Here is a 21,458-nt window from a genome sequence, read left to right as displayed (position 1 = left end):
GGCGAGTTGTAGGCATTTTAGGGATAGAGTCTGCTGAATTATAGGGTCAGTGTCTTCTACAAACTACAATCGATATTGCTGTGTGGGGGGTGGGGTCTGCACTCAATCCTGATCTACGATCTCTTCTCAATCCTGTTAGGGACAGAGTCTGCTGAATTTTAGGGAAACTGTGTTCTACAAACTACAATCGATATTGCTGTGTGGTGTGGGATTGGAGATAGGCAGGTGTCAGTGATCCACATCCATTTTTCTGTGTGTGAGCTGCAGTGAACACAATCTTTTTGGGCTGCAGTGAACACAATCTTTTTGGGCTGCAGTGAACACAATCTTTTTGGGCTGCAGTGAACACAATCTTTTTGGGCTGCAGTGAACACAATCTTTTTGGGGTGCAGTGAACAAAATCTTTTTGGGGTGCAGTGAACACAATCCTTTTTGGTGTGCAGTGAACACAATCTTTGTGGGGTGCAGTGAACAAAATCCTTTGTGGGGTGCAGTGAACACAATCTTTTTGGGGTGCAGTGAACAAAATCCTTTTTGGGTTGCAGTGAACAACATCCTTTTTGGGGTGCAGTGAACACAATCTTTTTGGGGTGCAGTGAACAAAATCCTTTGTGGGGTGCAGTGAACACAATCTTTTTGGGGTGCAGTGAACACAATCTTTTTGGGGTGGAGTGAACAACATCCTTTTTGGGGTGCAGTGAACAAAATCCTTTTTGGGGTGCAGTGAACAAAATCATTTTTGGGGTGCAGTGAACACAATCTTTTTGGGGTGCAGTGAACACAATCTTTGTGGGGTGCAGTGAACACAATCTTTTTGGGGTGGAGTGAACAACATCCTTTTTGGGGTGCAGTGAACAACATCCTTTTTGGGGTGCAGTGAACACAATCTTTTTGGGGTGCAGTGAACACAATCTTTGTGGGGTACAGTGAACAGAATCTTTGTGGGGTGCAGTGAACACAATCTTTGGGGGGTACAGTGAACACAATCTTTGTGAGGTGCAGTGAACACAATCTTTGTGGGGTGCAGTGAACACAATCATTGTGGGGTGCAGTGAACTCAATCTTTGTGGGGTACAGTGAACACAATCTCATACTTCTGAAGGTTTGAGGGTGCTGCCTGTTCCATACTCCCCCTACTCCTCATCTAGCCTTTTAGGGGTACAAACAATAGTAATTGGGGCCTAGTGTGGTTGTGTACGTGTGATATACATACACTTTTTTGGGATCATATTTTCTATTCCGCTATTTAATCAAAAACCTTTGGGGATCAGTTAAATTGGGGGATAGTCTGTGTTGGTACGTGTGAGAGAGATCCACCTTTCCAAGTTGTTGGGGTTCATCTCATACTTCTGAAGGTTTGAGGGTGCTGCCTGTTCCATACTCCCCCTACTCCTAGCCTTTTAGGGGTACAAACAATAGTAATTGGGGCCTAGTGTGGTTGTGTACATGTGATATACATACACTTTTTTGGGATCATATTTTCTATTCCGCTATTTAATCAAAAACCTTTGGGGATCAGTTAAATTGGGGGATAGTCTGTGTTGGTACGTGTGAGAGAGATCCACCTTTCCAAGTTGTTGGGGTTCATCTCATACTTCTGAAGGTTTGAGGGTGCTGCCTGTTCCATACTCCCCCTACTCCTAGCCTTTTAGGGGTACAAACAATAGTAATTGGGGCCTAGTGTGGTTGTGTACGTGTGATATACATACACTTTTTTGGGATCATATTTTCTATTCCGCTATTTAATCAAAAACCTTTGGGGATCAGTTAAATTGGGGGATAGTCTGTGTTGGTACGTGTGAGAGAGATCCACCTTTCCAAGTTGTTGGGGTTCATCTCATACTTCTGAAGGTTTGAGGGTGCTGCCTGTTCCATACTCCCCCCTACTCCTAGCCTTTTAGGGGTACAAACAATAGTAATTGGGGCCTAGTGTGGTTGTGTACGTGTGATATACATACACTTTTTTGGGATCATATTTTCTATTCCGCTATTTAATCAAAAACCTTTGGGGATCAGTTAAATTGGGGGATAGTCTGTGTTGGTACGTGTGAGAGAGATCCACCTTTCCAAGTTGTTGGGGTTCATCTCATACTTCTGAAGGTTTGAGGGTGCTGCCTGTTCCATACTCCCCCTACTCCTAGCCTTTTAGGGGTACAAACAATAGTAATTGGGGCCTAGTGTGGTTGTGTACGTGTGATATACATACACTTTTTTGGGATCATATTTTCTATTCCGCTATTTAATCAAAAACCTTTGGGGATCAGTTAAATTGGGGGATAGTCTGTGTTGGTACGTGTGAGAGAGATCCACCTTTCCAAGTTGTTGGGGTTCATCTCATACTTCTGAAGGTTTGAGGGTGCTGCCTGTTCCATACTCCCCCTACTCCTAGCCTTTTAGGGGTACAAACAATAGTAATTGGGGCCTAGTGTGGTTGTGTACGTGTGATATACATACACTTTTTTTGGATCATATTTTCTATTCCGCTATTTAATCAAAAACCTTTGGGGATCAGTTAAATTGGGGGATAGTCTGTGTTGGTACGTGTGAGAGAGATCCACCTTTCCAAGTTGTTGGGGTTCATCTCATACTTCTGAAGGTTTGAGGGTGCTGCCTGTTCCATACTCCCCCTACTCCTCATCTAGCCTTTTAGGGGTACAAACAATAGTAATTGGGGCCCAGTGTGGTTGTGTACGTGTGATATACATACACTTTTTTGGGATCATATTTTCTATTCCGCTATTTAATCAAAAACCTTTGGGGATCAGTTAAATTGGGGGATAGTCTGTGTCGGTACGTGTGAGAGAGATCCACCTTTCCAAGTTGTTGGGGTTCATCTCATACTTCTGAAGGTTTGAGGGTGCTGCCTGTTCCATACCCCCCCTACTCCTCATCTAGCCTTTTAGGGGTACAAACAATAGTAATTGGGGCCTAGTGTGGTTGTGTACGTGCGAGATACATACACTTTTTTTGATCATATTTCCTATTCCGCTATTCAATAAAAACCTTTGAGGATCAATTGAATTGCGGGATAGTCTGTGTCGGTACGTGTGAGAGAGATCCACCTTTCCAAGTTGTTGGGGTTCATCTCATACTTCTGAAGGTTTGAGGGTGCTGCCTGTTCCATACTCCCCCTACTCCTCATCTAGCCTTTTAGGGGTACAAACAATAGTAATTGGGGCCCAGTGTGGTTGTGTACGTGTGATATACATACACTTTTTTGGGATCATATTTTCTATTCCGCTATTTAATCAAAAACCTTTGGGGATCAGTTAAATTGGGGGATAGTCTGTGTCGGTACGTGTGAGAGAGATCCACCTTTCCAAGTTGTTGGGGTTCATCTCATACTTCTGAAGGTTTGAGGGTGCTGCCTGTTCCATACCCCCCCTACTCCTCATCTAGCCTTTTAGGGGTACAAACAATAGTAATTGGGGCCTAGTGTGGTTGTGTACGTGCGAGATACATACACTTTTTTTGATCATATTTCCTATTCCGCTATTCAATAAAAACCTTTGAGGATCAATTGAATTGCGGGATAGTCTGTGTCGGTACGTGTGAGAGAGATCCACCTTTCCAAGTTGTTGGGGTTCATCTCATACTTCTGAAGGTTTGAGGGTGCTGCCTGTTCCATACTCCCCCTACTCCTCATCTAGCCTTTTAGGGGTACAAACAATAGTAATTGGGGCCTAGTGTGGTTGTGTACGTGTGATATACATACACTTTTTTTGGATCATATTTTCTATTCCGCTTTTTAATCAAAAACCTTTGGGGATCAGTTAAATTGGGGGATAGTCTGTGTTGGTACGTGTGAGAGAGATCCACCTTTCCAAGTTGTTGGGGTTCATCTCATACTTCTGAAGGTTTGAGGGTGCTGCCTGTTCCATACTCCCCCTACTCCTAGCCTTTTAGGGGTACAAACAATAGTAATTGGGGCCTAGTGTGGTTGTGTACGTGTGATATACATACACTTTTTTGGGATCATATTTTCTATTCCGCTATTTAATCAAAAACCTTTGGGGATCAGTTAAATTGGGGGATAGTCTGTGTTGGTACGTGTGAGAGAGATCCACCTTTCCAAGTTGTTGGGGTTCATCTCATACTTCTGAAGGTTTGAGGGTGCTGCCTGTTCCATACTCCCCCCTACTCCTAGCCTTTTAGGGGTACAAACAATAGTAATTGGGGCCTAGTGTGGTTGTGTACGTGTGATATACATACACTTTTTTGGGATCATATTTTCTATTCCGCTATTTAATCAAAAACCTTTGGGGATCAGTTAAATTGGGGGATAGTCTGTGTTGGTACGTGTGAGAGAGATCCACCTTTCCAAGTTGTTGGGGTTCATCTCATACTTCTGAAGGTTTGAGGGTGCTGCCTGTTCCATACTCCCCCTACTCCTAGCCTTTTAGGGGTACAAACAATAGTAATTGGGGCCTAGTGTGGTTGTGTACGTGTGATATACATACACTTTTTTGGGATCATATTTTCTATTCCGCTATTTAATCAAAAACCTTTGGGGATCAGTTAAATTGGGGGATAGTCTGTGTTGGTACGTGTGAGAGAGATCCACCTTTCCAAGTTGTTGGGGTTCATCTCATACTTCTGAAGGTTTGAGGGTGCTGCCTGTTCCATACTCCCCCTACTCCTAGCCTTTTAGGGGTACAAACAATAGTAATTGGGGCCTAGTGTGGTTGTGTACGTGTGATATACATACACTTTTTTTGGATCATATTTTCTATTCCGCTATTTAATCAAAAACCTTTGGGGATCAGTTAAATTGGGGGATAGTCTGTGTTGGTACGTGTGAGAGAGATCCACCTTTCCAAGTTGTTGGGGTTCATCTCATACTTCTGAAGGTTTGAGGGTGCTGCCTGTTCCATACTCCCCCTACTCCTCATCTAGCCTTTTAGGGGTACAAACAATAGTAATTGGGGCCCAGTGTGGTTGTGTACGTGTGATATACATACACTTTTTTGGGATCATATTTTCTATTCCGCTATTTAATCAAAAACCTTTGGGGATCAGTTAAATTGGGGGATAGTCTGTGTCGGTACGTGTGAGAGAGATCCACCTTTCCAAGTTGTTGGGGTTCATCTCATACTTCTGAAGGTTTGAGGGTGCTGCCTGTTCCATACCCCCCCTACTCCTCATCTAGCCTTTTAGGGGTACAAACAATAGTAATTGGGGCCTAGTGTGGTTGTGTACGTGCGAGATACATACACTTTTTTTGATCATATTTCCTATTCCGCTATTCAATAAAAACCTTTGAGGATCAATTGAATTGCGGGATAGTCTGTGTCGGTACGTGTGAGAGAGATCCACCTTTCCAAGTTGTTGGGGTTCATCTCATACTTCTGAAGGTTTGAGGGTGCTGCCTGTTCCATACTCCCCCTACTCCTCATCTAGCCTTTTAGGGGTACAAACAATAGTAATTGGGGCCCAGTGTGGTTGTGTACGTGTGATATACATACACTTTTTTGGGATCATATTTTCTATTCCGCTATTTAATCAAAAACCTTTGGGGATCAGTTAAATTGGGGGATAGTCTGTGTCGGTACGTGTGAGAGAGATCCACCTTTCCAAGTTGTTGGGGTTCATCTCATACTTCTGAAGGTTTGAGGGTGCTGCCTGTTCCATACCCCCCCTACTCCTCATCTTGCCTTTTAGGGGTACAAACAATAGTAATTGGGGCCTAGTGTGGTTGTGTACGTGCGAGATACATACACTTTTTTTGATCATATTTCCTATTCCGCTATTCAATAAAAACCTTTGAGGATCAATTGAATTGCGGGATAGTCTGTGTCGGTACGTGTGAGAGAGATCCACCTTTCCAAGTTGTTGGGGTTCATCTCATACTTCTGAAGGTTTGAGGGTGCTGCCTGTTCCATACTCCCCCTACTCCTCATCTAGCCTTTTAGGGGTACAAACAATAGTAATTGGGGCCTAGTGTGGTTGTGTACGTGTGATATACATACACTTTTTTTGGATCATATTTTCTATTCCGCTATTTAATCAAAAACCTTTGGGGATCAGTTAAATTGGGGGATAGTCTGTGTCGGTACGTGTGAGAGAGATCCACCTTTCCAAGTTGTTGGGGTTCATCTCATACTTCTGAAGGTTTGAGGGTGCTGCCTGTTCCATACTCCCCCTACTCCTCATCTAGCCTTTTAGGGGTACAAACAATAGTAATTGGGGCCCAGTGTGGTTGTGTACGTGTGATATACATACACTTTTTTGGGATCATATTTTCTATTCCGCTATTTAATCAAAAACCTTTGGGGATCAGTTAAATTGGGGGATAGTCTGTGTCGGTACGTGTGAGAGAGATCCACCTTTCCAAGTTGTTGGGGTTCATCTCATACTTCTGAAGGTTTGAGGGTGCTGCCTGTTCCATACCCCCCCTACTCCTCATCTAGCCTTTTAGGGGTACAAACAATAGTAATTGGGGCCTAGTGTGGTTGTGTACGTGTGATATACATACACTTTTTTTGGATCATATTTTCTATTCCGCTATTTAATCAAAAACCTTTGGGGATCAGTTAAATTGGGGGATAGTCTGTGTCGGTACGTGTGAGAGAGATCCACCTTTCCAAGTTGTTGGGGTTCATCTCATACTTCTGAAGGTTTGAGGGTGCTGCCTGTTCCATACTCCCCCCTACTCCTCATCTAGCCTTTTAGGGGTACAAACAATAGTAATTGGGGCCCAGTGTGGTTGTGTACGTGTGATATACATACACTTTTTTTGGATCATATTTTCTATTCCGCTATTTAATTTAACTGGGCCTCCATGCGAGACCTGTGTGCCTTGTTGCGCTGTTTTGAGTACTCCACCAACATGGCCAGTGGCAATGACGCCGTTCTCAGCTTAACTATCCCACTTCTATGCCTCCTTGAAAAAACAATTCGGGCGATGATGGAAGAGGATGTGGCACAGGATGAGGAGGAGGAGGAGGATGAAGAGGTAACATTTCCAAGGCTTTCAGGGCAGTCATTCGCAAGGGGCTCCGAGGGTGGGTTCCTGCACACGCAAACGCCAGGGACGCAATTGTCCAGCAGGGGCACAGTTCTGGAGGATGAGGAGGATGAGGAGGAGGAGGAGCTGGAGGAGGAGATGGAACCATGTTCACAGCAGGGTGGCACCCAGGCCAGCTCATGGCCATCACTGGTGCGTGGCTGGGGGGATACAGAGGACACGGACGATACACCTCCCACAGAGGACAGCCTTTCGTTGCCTCTGGGCAGCCTGGCACACATGAGCGATTACATGCTGCAGTGTCTCCACAACGACCGCCGAGTTGCCCACATTCTAACTTGTGCTGATTACTGGGTGGCCACGCTGCTGGATCCCCGTTACAAGGACAACGTACCGTCCTTAATTCACTCACTGGAGCGCGATCGCAAGATGCGCGAGTACAAGCGCACGCTGGTAGACGCCATGCTGCTGGCATTCCCATCTGACAGCGGGGCCACAGTGGAAGCACAAGGCAGAGGAGGAGGAGGAGGAGGTCGCCAACGCAACCAGGGCACCGCCAGCACCTCAGAAGGCAGGGTTAGCATGGCCGAAATGTGGAAAAGCTTTGTCAGCACGCCACAACAAACAGCAGCACCAGCAGCTCAGATGGAACGTCTTAGCAGGAGGCAGCATTTTACCAACATGGTGGAGCAGTATGTGTGCACACGCCTACATGTAGTGAATGACGGGTCTGCCCCCTTCAACTTCTGGGTCTCCAAATTGGGCACATGGCTTGAGCTTGCCCTTTACGCCTTGGAGGTGCTGGCGTGCCCTGCAGCCAGTGTATTATCTGAACGGGTATTTAGCACGGCTGGGGGCGTTATAACAGACAAGCGCAGCCGCCTGTCCAGAGACAATGTGGACAAGCTCACGTTCATTAAAATGAACCAGGCATGGATCCCACGGGACTTTTCCGTACCTTATGCAGAATAGCAATGGATACCGACGTTACCCACCCATTGTTCCATTTTTGCTCTTTCTCACTCTTTTGGGGTGTACCCTCATTTAAAATTTTTGAAAAGAAGCAGTGTTGGCTACCTCGTCCTCCTCCTCAGGGCCAGATTAATGTAGGGGCTATTGGAGCTGCAGCTCCAGGCCCCTACCTTTTATATAGGCCCCGGGTTGGCCATATTCACTGTTACCGCTCTTCTGTCACTTGTAAACACAGAAGTCTGGCTTCTATGCTCGCTTCCCCAGGCAGCACCCTCAGAACCTCCCCACACAGCGTGAAGGCCGGACAAGGAGGGACAGTTGGCGATGCATGGATGTGTTTATGGGCTTCAGAGACAGCATCCCATGTTGAATTAGGCATGCATGGCTGCACCCTTCCTCCTCTGGGTGCATGGCAAGGCACGGCCCTTAAGGCCCTTCAAAATCCTCAGCACCAAGCCCATGATGCTGTTAATCCGGCCCTGGTCCTCCTCCACCGCCGCTTCCACCTACACCGCCCATAGGTGTGCGCAGCCTATTGCATTAAGGTGTGCACCCCAAAGTTGAAATACACATGCATGTGTTTGCCAGCAGGGAGAGTAATGTATCGGGGCCATGTACCTGTAGGCAAGGAGAAATAGAGCAGAGCAGGTCCCAGGGAGATCTTTCCCATCTCCTCACTGGCAATGCTATGTGCCCTAGGTGATTAGGGTGTGCCCAGGCACACCCAGCACACCCTGTGCGCACGCCTATGTCACCGCTAGGCTTGTGACGGTATCAGATTTTCATGCTGCGATTAATTGATTAAGGTTTTGCCACGGTATACGGTATTATCACGGTATTCTATTATTAAATTTAAATTATTAAATTTCCACCTCACTTCAATTTCATTGCTGAATTTAGGGGCTTTGGTTCACTTATGCACATTATTATATAGTCAGTCAGTACAGACTCTGTGAACCAGGCCTAAAATAGGTCATCAAGCAGTGTCTGGCCTAACTGGTGATAACTGGTTCTGGCGCTCGGCTCCGATCCGATGGCCTGGTCATTAAGAGGGCAAATCCTTGTGGTCAAGAAGTGGTTAAACCTGAAGGAGGTGTTGTTTATAAATTACTTTACTATTGCTTTAGGCCTGGTTCACATGTATGCGGGTTGGTGGTTCACATTTGCACAGGCATAGCAGCCCATTGATTTGAATGGGCTGCTATGCCCTCATTTTCCGCAGAAAAAAGGTGCATGCAGCATTTTTTTAAAATTCAGTGGCCTTGAAATCCATCCTGCTTTTGCACCATGCGACTAACCTGCAGTTCCTGCTCTGGCAAGCTTTCTGCATTTTTTGTATACGTGGGCACGGCATTTAAAAATAAACAGTTTGCGTGTGCAGCAACGGCAGGTAAGTCGCATGGTGCAAAAGAAGGATGGATTTCATGGCCACTGCATTTTTTTAAATTCTGCATGCACCTTTTTTCAGCTGAAAACGCAGGCATAGCAGCTCAAGCCCATTCACATCAATGGGCTGCTATGCCTGTGCAAATGTGGGCCCCCAACCCGCATACATGTGAACCAGGCCTAAAGCAATAGTAAAGTCATTAATTGGTTAAACCTGCAGGAGGACCGGTGTTTTTATCTATTAATGACTTTACTATTGCTTTAGGCCTGGTTCACATGTATGCGGGTTGGGGGCCCACATTTGCACAGGCATAGCAGCCCATTGATGTGAATGGGCTTGAGCTGCTATGCCTGCGTTTTCAGCTGAAAAAAGGTGCATGCAGAATTTAAAAAAATGCAGTGGCCATGAAATCCATCCTTCTTTTGCACCATGCGACTTACCTGCCGTTGCTGCACACGCAAACTGTTTATTTTTAAATGCCGTGCCCACGTATACAAAAAATGCAGAAAGCTTGCCAGAGCAGGAACTGCAGGTTAGTCGCATGGTGCAAAAGCAGGATGGATTTCAAGGCCACTGAATTTAAAAAAAATGCTGCATGCACCTTTTTTCTGCGGAAAATGAGGGCATAGCAGCCCGTTCAAATCAATGGGCTGCTATGCCTGTGCAAATGTGGGCCGCCAACCCGCATACATGTGAACCGCCAACCCGCATACATGTGAACCACCAACCCGCATACATGTGAACCAGGCCTAAAGCAATAGTAAAGTCATTAATAGATAAAAACACCGGTCCTCCTGCAGGTTTAACCACTTCTGGATCGCAAGGATTTGCCCCTTTAAAGACCAGGCCATCGGATCAGAGCGCCAGGACCAGTCATCACCAGGTAGGCCAGACACTGCTTGATGGCTATATAATAATGTAATGTGGGCTGCTAGGCGTGTGTGTGTGTATATATATATTTATTAGAGCTGCACGATTCTGGCCAAAATGAGAATCACGATTTTTTAGCTTGGAATAAAGATCACGATTCTCTCACGATTCTCTGTGTAACAAAAAAAAAAAAAATTGGGATAACTTTACTGTTACGTTTTTTTTTTTTTTTTTATTCATTAAAGTCTAATCATTGCGTTTGAAAGACTGCTGCGCAAATACAGTGTGACATAAAATATTACAACAATCGCCATTTTATTCTGTAGGGTCTCTGCTAAAAAAATATATAAAATGTTTGGGGGTTCTAAGTACTTTTCTAGCAAAAAAAAAACTGATTTTAACTTGCAAACAGCAAGTGTCAGAAAAAGATCCAGTCTTTAAGAGGTTAAACTTCCTTTCTCCCTGGCAGAGGGAAGGAAAAGATACAAATGTAATCATTTTTGTTTATAGTTAGGAGACTTAATGCTGAAAGGTGTTAGCTGAGTGAGTGAATGAGTCATCCAGCTCACTGAAATGTATCAATTCACAAGTCAGGCAGACTTGACAGAGAAACTCGGTATTTTAAAAATGCCACAATAACAATACCGTGGCTATGCAATACCGCGATATATCGAATTACCGAAAACCGGCATATGTCTAGTCACCGCCACATCCACCACCACCTCAACCTCCCTCCTACTCCATATGGGCCTCGTCCTTCAGAGATGAAGAAGAACATTGTTTTATTTTTCTGTTTTTTTTTGTTGTTTTAAGTTATTTCCCTATCCACATTTGTTTGCAGAGCACTTGCCATGCTCTTAATTACGTTTTGCTGCCATTTGCAGCACTCTAGCCCTTTCCTTTGGTGTTTTAGAGCCATTTTAGTGCCTTAAAGTTCGGGTCCCCATTGACTTCAATGGGGTTCGGTGTCCGGGAAAAGTTCGGTAAAAGTCCGGGACACGGACCCGGACTTTTTTTTAAAGTTCGGCCGAACCCGTCGAACACGGACATCTAGGTGTTCGCTCAACCCTATTTATGACCATTAATTCCAATGGTCCACAAAATCTGGTAAGAGGCTCCTTAAAGCGATGTCACTTGTGGAGGATGCACAGGAAGTTGGAATGTGGGGACACTTGTGAATTATATGGATTTTGGAAGGATTATACTTTATATATATATATATATATATATATATATATATATATATATATATGATTTTTTTTTCACATTTTTGGGACCTATGTAAAAAGGCCTCTGCGTATTGAATTGCTTCCATTTTTTTTTATATTTGGTCACTTTTTTATGACTTTTCACTATTATAAGAATTTATATCTGCACTAACAGACGTCTCACTAATATAAGAATCCATTTGTTTGTGGTTCAATATTCACATGTATCATGCTTTGATTTAGCGCCTTTTTTGTATTTTTGTTTTTTGCTATTAATGTCACAATTGCACAAGTGGCTGCTTTATCATATACAAATTCAAGCACTCCAGTAAAGGTTTTATAAGGAATTTTTTTTAAATATATAAACTATGCCTAGCAAGGTCTACAGTCAACACGATGGTACAGAATAATAGTCTGTTTTAAGAATTTTAGTCACGGTTCACACTGGTGCGATGCGGGAAACCCTGCAATTCAGTTCCCGCATCGCACAAGATTTCGCACAGTGGTTCACACTGAGATCTGCAAATCACTTGGGGTGTCAATGTAAAGTTACTGACACCCTCAGATTGATTTGCAGATCACAGTGCAAACTGTGAAATAGTGCAGGAAACAGATTGCATAGGTGTGAACACCCAATGCGATCCGATTCCAGTGCGAACCAAAAAAAGGGTCCTGCACCATTTTGGTGCGAATTGGATGCTATTTCAGACATACATTTTGACTGACTGAAATCACATCACACAGACATTGCATGTGATCTGCACAGCAATGCGGTGCAAATCACATTGGATGTCTGGCATCACACTTGGGTGAACCGGTACTTAATGGGAACAAGAATAAAAGCCAATCCCAGGTTTAAGGTATTAATGGATGGGAAAACATGGGGGTAGGATAGTTGGACAGCTTCTATTGAAGGAAAATAGGGTGCATGAGGGAACAAGGGACAAAAAAGAAGAGAATGAGAGGAAGAAAAGAAGGTAAACAAAGGAAATAATATGGTAAAAAAAGGAAGAAGGAGCATAAGCAATAGGAAGAAGGAGGGATGGAGGTAACAGGGGATGGGAAACTAATGGTCACTAGGGTGGGACCAACACAGTATAGGTCCAGATAAGAAAAGTAAAATGGTCAGAACAGTGTGGTCAAAATCAGTAAATAGTTTATGATACAAGGTTACCAGATTTTGTGAAATGTAGACAATCTATCATCTATGGTGTTAATCATCCATGATAAAACTATTTTCTAAAATGTCATTCAAAGACTAATGCAAAACCTAAGTTCCTCAAAAAGAATAGTTGGCCTTCTCCAGGACCAATATATTATTTTATTTACTATGGATAATCACGGGTTTGACAAAGGGGTGTAAAGCCCAGAAAAATGTTGCTTGCGGTGTTCCTGTTCACCTCCCCTGATTGATCTGTTTGTGAGAGGTGTCCAGATCATCCAGTACACTGAGAAGGATAGGGCTGTGTGTGTGTTAAGCCAGTGGCTTCAGCTCCTGTTGTCACACTCAACTATTGATGCCTGGCCTATATCTGAGTGTGCCAAAATCTGCTATTTTAACTCTGTGGATACCTTCTTTTTACTGATTGAAGAGTGTAAAATGCTAAATCATTCACGCACCCTTGCTGTTTTCTTTCATACTGCCTAAAGCTGGATACATACTATACAATTCTCTTTAGATTTTTTCCTTTAGATTTACCAAAACCATATAATATGAGGTCAAATCGAAGCACCTTTAACCTCCTTAGCGGTATTCCCGAGTGTGGCTCGGGTGGAATTTCAGTGCCATTAGCGGTAACCCCGAGCCACACTTCGGGTACCGCTAGGGAGCATCGATGGATCCTGGAAGGGGTTATTTACCTTGTCCTCTGGATCCCGCGATGTGTCCCTGCAGCATACGGCGGCCAGATCTTGTGCCTGATGCTCTGTGCCACGGCTTCTGTCTCCTGCGAGCGTAACGTCGCAGGGGGGTGGAACCGGCAGCAAATTTGAAAAGTAAAACATACAAACACACTGATATATTGTAATCCTATTGGATTACATTACTAAATAAAATAAATTGACATTAGTTTGCCCCCCAGTGCCCTTGCCTGCAGTTTTACTGTACTATATATATATATATATATATATATATATATAGATAGATATATATATATATAGATAGATATAGATATATGTGTGTGTGTGTACACTGCTTTAACGGACAATTGCACGGTGGTGCGACGCTGAACCTAAATAAAATTGATGTCCTTTTTTTTCCCACGAAAAGAGCTTTCTTTTGGTGGTATTTGATCACCTCTGCAATTTTTTTGCTCTATAAACAAAAAAAGAGCGAAAATTTTTTTCACATTCTGCTACAGTATATGACCCCCCCCCCCCCCCCAATGTAAAAAATCAAAATTTTTAACATTTTAGGCCAATTTTGTTTTCTGCTACTTATTTTTGGTAAAAAAATTGCAATAAGCGTATTTTGATTGGTTTGCACAAAAGTTATTGCGTCTACTAACTACTGGAAAGATTTATGTCATCTTTATTGTTTTTTTTTTTTACTAGTAATGGCGGCAATCTGCGATTCTTTGCGGGACTGCAACATTGCGGTGGACAGATCGGACCACTAACTGACATTTTTTACACTTTTGGGGGTACCAGTGATATTACTACAGTAATCAGTGCTAAAAAATATGCACTGTTACTGTAATAATGCCATTGGCAGGGAAGGCGTTAATACTGTTGGTGATCAAGGGGTTAAATGTAAGCCTAGGGGAGTGATTCTAACTGGGGGGGGGGGTTGGGCTTTTGAAATGATCACAGAGACATGTGATCCTATATAGCATGGTCTCTGTGATAATTGCAGGGAGAAGGACGGGTGGCTGTGTTTACATCAGCCATCTGTCCTTCTCTGTCAGCGGGGGGGGGGGGGGGGAGATCGCCAGTGTCAAGCGGCAATCGGAGCCGCTTGACACCCGCACTGGCTTCCCCGCTGACGATCGGTGGCGGGAGCGGTTGCTCCTTACCAAGAGAGATGACGCCTATTAATTTGATTTTGCCTACAGCTGCCACACTGCTGACATAAATAGGCAGTGCAGCGACGGCAAGTGGTTAAATTACATTTTTATTTTGTGTTCAAATGCACCCTAAAAAAAATCACAAATGAAAACAATAAAAAAACTCTTCTTCTCCCTCTGTCCACTGAAAACGTATGTAGCATGTGGACATTCTCTAAAAGCTTGGAGATCAATAGCTCTGGTTACAGATAATAAAACTGGTTTTATACTACAGATTGTTTCCTTATTATAGTGATTCAGCTACAAATAGATACAAATACAAGCATACAAACTTTGTGACACCAAAGCATAGAGAGAAAAAACACATCAAATATTGTTTTATGATAAATTTCACATCATGAAATACTGTAAACACCTATTAAAGGACACACTAATTGCCTTTAATTATACACAACAGTGCTAATGTCTGTTCTGTTCTTGATTCAGAATTAGAGGGGTCATTTTGATTTTACAATATGACAAGAATCATTAATGCTCAAAATACACTCAAAAATATTGCCATTTGCTCATATTCAATATACACATTACACTTGTCAACGTCAGCAAAGGAAAAGCTTGCAACTTCTTCATTCCATCATTAAAGCTCAATCAAGCATGTATTAAGCTAAAGGAAATAGCTTTTATTTGAGTGGCCTTTCTGCATAGAGTGTTTGCAATTACATGACTCTACTACTTTGCTTGCAATTTCATTGGTTCACTGAATTTCATAATTCATGTCACAAGTTTGAACTAATGGCATTTTTCCTAATATACATTTTGCAATTTTAAGCTGTTATACTGTTCCTCAAATAATGATACAGTAAAAAAAAAAAAATAGTTTGATGGCTCTGGTAATGTAAAATGATTGTGTTGCCAAAAGCCATTACAATTTTAGACCATTATGTTTTCTATGGGCCGCCTTTCTAAATTTTTAGATGTATTTGTCCTAGTATAACTGGTGATATTCTCTAATAACTACCTGAAACACTGTATTGATTTTTGTTTTATTGTTTGTAGAAAAAAGCACAAACATTAACTCCTTAAGAGCCGGTTCACACTACCACGACCAGAAAGTCGCCCCGTGACTTGAAGAGACTTGTTTAGAGACTTGGAAGAGACTTGGAAGAGACTTGTGCACTACTTTGAAGAGACAGGCGACTTTGTCTGTGGGGAATGCCTGGCTAATCCCTTTCTTCTTCCTGGAAAGTCTGATAACAAGTCGCTTCAATTAAGATAAGGAGGCGACTCCCATTGAAGTATATGGGACAGTCGGATCACAGGTCGCCTCAAAGTAGTACAGGACCCTTTTCTGAAGTCGGAGAGACTTCAGTAGTGCCAATTAAGACGGCACTGATTGATTAACATTGCTTTTGTTATGTCAAGCGACCTGGGGCAACACAAGTCGCCTCACAAGTCGTGCTAGTGTGAATGGGCTCTTAAGCAGTTATTAGGAGAAAATGTACAAAAATAGATGCTTAATTATTAAAATGTCAGCCTGGAAGCCCAGCTCTGGGCTAACTTTATTTTTTTTAAAAAGGTCACCCAGCAACAGTAAAAAACTTTTTTTTTTTGCTTTGGCTGCAATACTGACCCACTCTTTGGTGTCCCCCCTTTTCTTTCTGGTATGTCCTCAGTATTTTGGGTCAACTGATATCCAATATTATTTATTCAAAAATACATAGTGGGAGGACATAGTGTGAGTGAAGAGTGTTACCGTGCAATTATGCAGAGCAGGGGCGGATCCAGAGTCTAGTCTCGGGAGGGACACTGCCAGAAAATAAGGTGTTGCTTACAGAACTGTTTAGGAAAAAATTTGGTGTAAACCAAAGGAACTGCGCAAATGAATGAACAAACTGAATATAACCTTTAGGGCTATAACAGCCACTTAGGTGTTAGTGAACATTAAATGTGAATGATAAATAAATATGAATAAATATATGGGGAATTTCTTCCGCACTGTGAGCTGCAAACAAACAACGTTTAGGGAGCGTGGGACCGTAAACTTCCGGGTTGGTGGAACGCAGGCGTGGAGCGGCGTTCATACACTCCAGCTACCGTGATCTATCAATGTACAAAGTGAATCTGCATATGAATTGTAGTAAGTGCAATACTTTTTAATAAATGTTCGATTGAGTTGACATACTGCACCATGAGAGCTTTCTTGTTGCCTCCTTATGTGTCCTGTATTGGGATCCAGGGCCGGTGCTCCCACTAGGCAAACTAGGCAGCCGCCTAGGGCGCACTGCCGCCTAGGGGCGCACTGCTGCCTAGGGTAGGGTGACCAGTCCCCGGTTTTGTCCCTGCTTTGCAGGGCCGATCCTGGGCAGGTGCACCGTGAGCTGGGGCAGGGGGGGGCGTGCCCAGGGCCGGCCCTGCCATAGGTTCCTTGGGCTGCCTTCGGAAGGGTAGGGGGGGGGGTGCCGCATGGTTAAACAGAGCAGGGTTCTTCTGCTTAACCGGCGCGGCCGCTGTAATATGAAGTCTCGCCTCCTGGACGGCCGCCAACCTATGATAGACAGCACACTGGTGATGTCTATCATAGGAGCCGGTCCAGGAAGTGGGACTTCACATTACAGCGGCCGCACCGGGTAAGCAGAAGAACCCTGCTCTGTTTAATCATGTAGCGCTCTAATCCCAATACACTGGTCACTCTGCATTGATGGGGGCACACTGGTCACTCTGCATTGATGGGGGCACTGGTCACTGTATTGATGGGCGTACTGGTCACTGGTCACTCTGCATTGATGGGAGCACTGGCCACTCTGCATTGATGGGGCACACTGGTCACTCTGCATTGATGGGGGCACTGGTCACTTTGCATTGATGGGGGCACTGGTCACTGCATTGATGGGCGTACTGGTCACTCTGTATTGATGGGGGCACTGGTCAATCTGCTTTGATGGAGTATTGGTCACTCTGCATTGATGGGGGCACACTGGTAGCCGGTCACTCTGCATTGATGGGGGCACACTGGTCACTCTGCATTGATGGGGCACTGGTCACTATGCATTGATGGGGCACATTGGTCACTGATTACTCTGCATTGATGGGGCACTGGTCACTGGTTACTCTGCACTGATGGGGGCACTGGTTACTGGTCACTCTGCACTGATGAGGGCACTGGTCACTCTGCATTGTCAGGGCATTGGTCACTGGTCAATCTGCATTAATGGAGCACTGGTCACCCCCCTCTCTGGCACAATGCTCCCCCCTCTCTGACACACTGCTCCCCCACCCTGATACACTGCTCCCTCCCCTCTAACACACTGCGAGTGATGCAAGTATAGGGGGGAGTATGGACAATGCATGCAGTGTGCTGCAAGTATAGGAAAATAGGGAAATTCTGAAGTTTTTCTTTTATTTATTGGGGGGTGCAAGTAGCTGATCTTGCCTAGGGCGCAGAATAGTCTAGCACCGGCCCTGTTGGGATCCCAAATCTGGTCTGAATGCATATTCCTGTTGGTGAGGGAATCTGACGCGGATGATCGGTTCTTTTGTGGATCATTATGTCTGTGTCACCCCCTATAATCAAGGGGTCATCTACTTCTGGTAAGAAGTGCCTTATAAGAGCACTAGGTGAAAGTGTGGGGGTGGAGGCTTTGAAATCTCACTCCTATCAAGTCTGTGCTTCTATCAAATTGTTGCTGCAAATCACTGAACTTTATATTGATATTTAAGCGCCCAAAGACTTTTTATATTAATTCATTTGCACAAGTGCACTTTATTGTGAATATTAATGTGTTGAGCGCAATATATTTTACCATTTATTTATTCTTACAGAACTGTATTTAACTTATTATATGGTCCTAACCTAACCTTGTTTAAAACAGTGACACGTTTATCGTTCCAGATTAGATTATTACATTACAAACAGACAGGATATGTTTAACCACATATAAATTTATTATTACACAGGTCATAAGCAGTTTGTATACTTACAACAGAATATTCCCAGACAAAATAGTTACAAACAATATAAAATTAGGTGAAAAAATAAAACAAAAAAAAAAAAACATGTAGCAGAACCCTACTATTATTACTCTCCATTGTCTTCAAACACACACAACAGAAACATTTTATTTAAGTTACATAACATTTAACAGAATAAATTTCACATTTTACATAAAGAATATTACAGAATTAGCTCAAGTCCTTATTTTCCTTGTTTTAAAAACAGTTCAATAACTCGGTCAGTATTCACGGGAATATCTCTATGAATGTAAAGTAAACACAAGCGATTTAACCAGTCCTTCAGCATTCGTGACTGGAGCCATGTTTTAACACGTCGGAGGGCTGAGAAAGATCTCTCTGCTGAGGCCACACTTACATGGAGAGTTTCTAAGATCAGAAGTATACTTCTGATGGTTGGAAAGAGGTCCTGCTCACACAAGTCCAACACTTCTAGAACTGTTTGTGGAATTTCCTTCTGTTGTGCTAACTCTCATTTCCACTTTGTAAACCAGAGACTTAGCTCTCCTTGCAGTAATGTCTCCATTAGCGAAAAACAAAAAGGTTGCTCTCTCCCAAAATGGCCTATAAACAGGGTGAACCAGAGCGGGGGAATAAATGTCACCACTTAGTCCGCTCTCTAGACAACCCTCTGCCCCAATAAGGGCTGTTAGGATCCGTTGACCTAAGTTATACCAAAAAAACAAAACACGAGGAGAAAGAAAATCTCCTCAAAGAAGGGTCAACTAAGGACTCTTAAGTAATTGAAATAACACTTTATTCAAAAGTGAAGATAATCATAGACTTCCAAGACAGACACAACCTCAAATAAAACAAAAATTGTTAAAAACAAAAACAGGGGGTTACTGCAGCGACCAACCAATTATTAAGTTTGTGAGAATATAGATCAGATGTGAACAAATTGGAACCCAGAGGTAAGGATGGACACAGTGCCCTGGGAAATATTATACTTCACAAAAACGTAATTGTTGAACAGAGGGGGATCCATAAGATTTCAAGGATCAATCCAGCATAAAGAACCACAGTCCAGATAGACTATAAAAGGTAATTCTCCCTATAAGTGGCTGGGTGTATGGAAGCCAGCAGCCTGGAAACCACAGTCCAGTGATATGGAAGTATTTAATCGGTCCGGTAGAATGGAGGCTGAGTTGTACAATTACTCATAAGGCATCACAGGAATCTCTGTAAAGTTCATATAAAGGACAAAGTACCTCCTTTTATTGCCGGCCGGACAGTCACGTCCTTCTGGAGCTGCACTTATGGGATCCGGGTGTTCAGCATCGGTCTGCAGTGCTTCGGCGCCGTTGCCCAGCCTGGATGCTCCCTTCCACCTCCTTTTCTCAGCTGAGCATGAGCGGGAGGAGCGAGCGGCAAGCTGTCAGACTGTAGACATGATACAAGAGATCAATGCATTACTGCAGCCCCACCAGTGGCTATCCAGTATCAGTGCCCATCAGTGCCCATCAAATGCAGCCTCATCAGTTCGTATCAAATGCAGCTTCACCAGTGCCAATCAAATGCAGCCTCACCAGTGCTAATCAAATGCAGCCTCATCAGTGCCCATCAAATGCAACCTTATTAGTGCTCAACAGCATTAAAAAAAATACTTGTCAGGGGTTCTAAACCTTCTATCTCTATCCAAAAGTACATATACTCGCAGCACAAAAATTAGCCATATGATAAATATAAAAATACATATGTTTACCATTTGTATAGGAGAGAGGGACAAAATAAGAAAATATTGCAGTAATGAGTTATGTTCCACTTTAGGACCCTGCCTTCATTTTTCTGTGTCTATTTCCTGCTTCCTAAACCATGGTTGAATTATATTAGAGACTCTCTTACTGTCTGTTGTGTCTTCAGAACAGGAAGTGAGGAAAAATCTCCTTAACCGATTGCCGACCGCCGCACAACGATTTATGTCGGCAGTCAGCCCCTCACAGGCAAAGCGACGCAGGGCTACGTCGCTAGCCTATGAGGGTCTAGGGAGCGAGCACGCACCGCCGGAGGCGCGCTCCCACTCCCTCGTGGTCATGGACCCCCCCCCGCGCGTGTGACCGGCGGACCCGATGTCCGCCGGTCACTCGCAATCGTCCGTTAGAGCGGGAGAAAACAAGCCGCCTGTCATTCTCCCCTGTGTATGAATAGTGATCATACGGTTCTACTATGTAGGACCGTTGATCACTGTTCATACACCTCAAGCCACAGCCAATCACAGTTAGAATCACGCCCCTAGGGACACACATAACCCCTCCCTCTCAAAAAAAGTTAACCCCTTCACTGCCAGTGTCATTTTACAGTAACAGTGCATACTGCAGTAATGTCACTGGTAACCCCAAAAGTGTCAAAAATGTCAGTCAAGGGTCCGATCTGTCAGCCGCAATGTCGCAGTACCGCAAAAAAATTGCAGATCGCCGCCATTACGCGTTTAAAAAAAACAACAAAAATGACAAAAATCTTTCCCTTAGTTAGTAAACGCAATAACTTTTGCGCAAACCAATCAAAATACGCTTTTTGGAATTTTTTTTTACCAAACATATGTAGCAGAAAACAAATTGGCCTAAAATGTTAAAAAATTTTGATTTTTACATTTTTTTGGGGGGGGGAATTTCATATAAAAAAATGTGAAAAATATTGTTATTTTTGCAAAATTGACGCTTTGTTTTGTTTATAGCGCAAAAAAAAAAAAAAAAATTGCACAGGTGATCAAATACCACCAAAAGAAAGCTCTGTTTGTGGGAAAAAAGGGACGTCAAATTCGTTTGGGTACAGTGTCGCACGACCGTGCAATTGTCCGTTAAAAGTTACGCAGTGCCGAATCGCAAAATAGGCCCTGGTCAGGAAGGGGGTAAAATCTTCCAGGGCTTAAGTGGTTAATGGGACACCAACAAAAAAACTAAATAAAACTTAAAAACACAGGTGCTAGTGAAAAGCCACCAGTGATAGAGGGGACACACACTGACCTTTACCCCAAATGTTGGACTACTCGATCAAAATTAGTCAATAAAGCATTTATGTAATGAACTTCAAGCCGTCATACT

This window comes from Pelophylax lessonae (assembly GCF_965119305.1).
Source record: "Pelophylax lessonae genome assembly, chromosome: 2".
Taxonomy (NCBI): domain Eukaryota; kingdom Metazoa; phylum Chordata; class Amphibia; order Anura; family Ranidae; genus Pelophylax; species Pelophylax lessonae.
The sequence above is the reverse complement of the archived record's forward strand: the minus strand, read 5'-3'. Positions refer to the sequence as shown.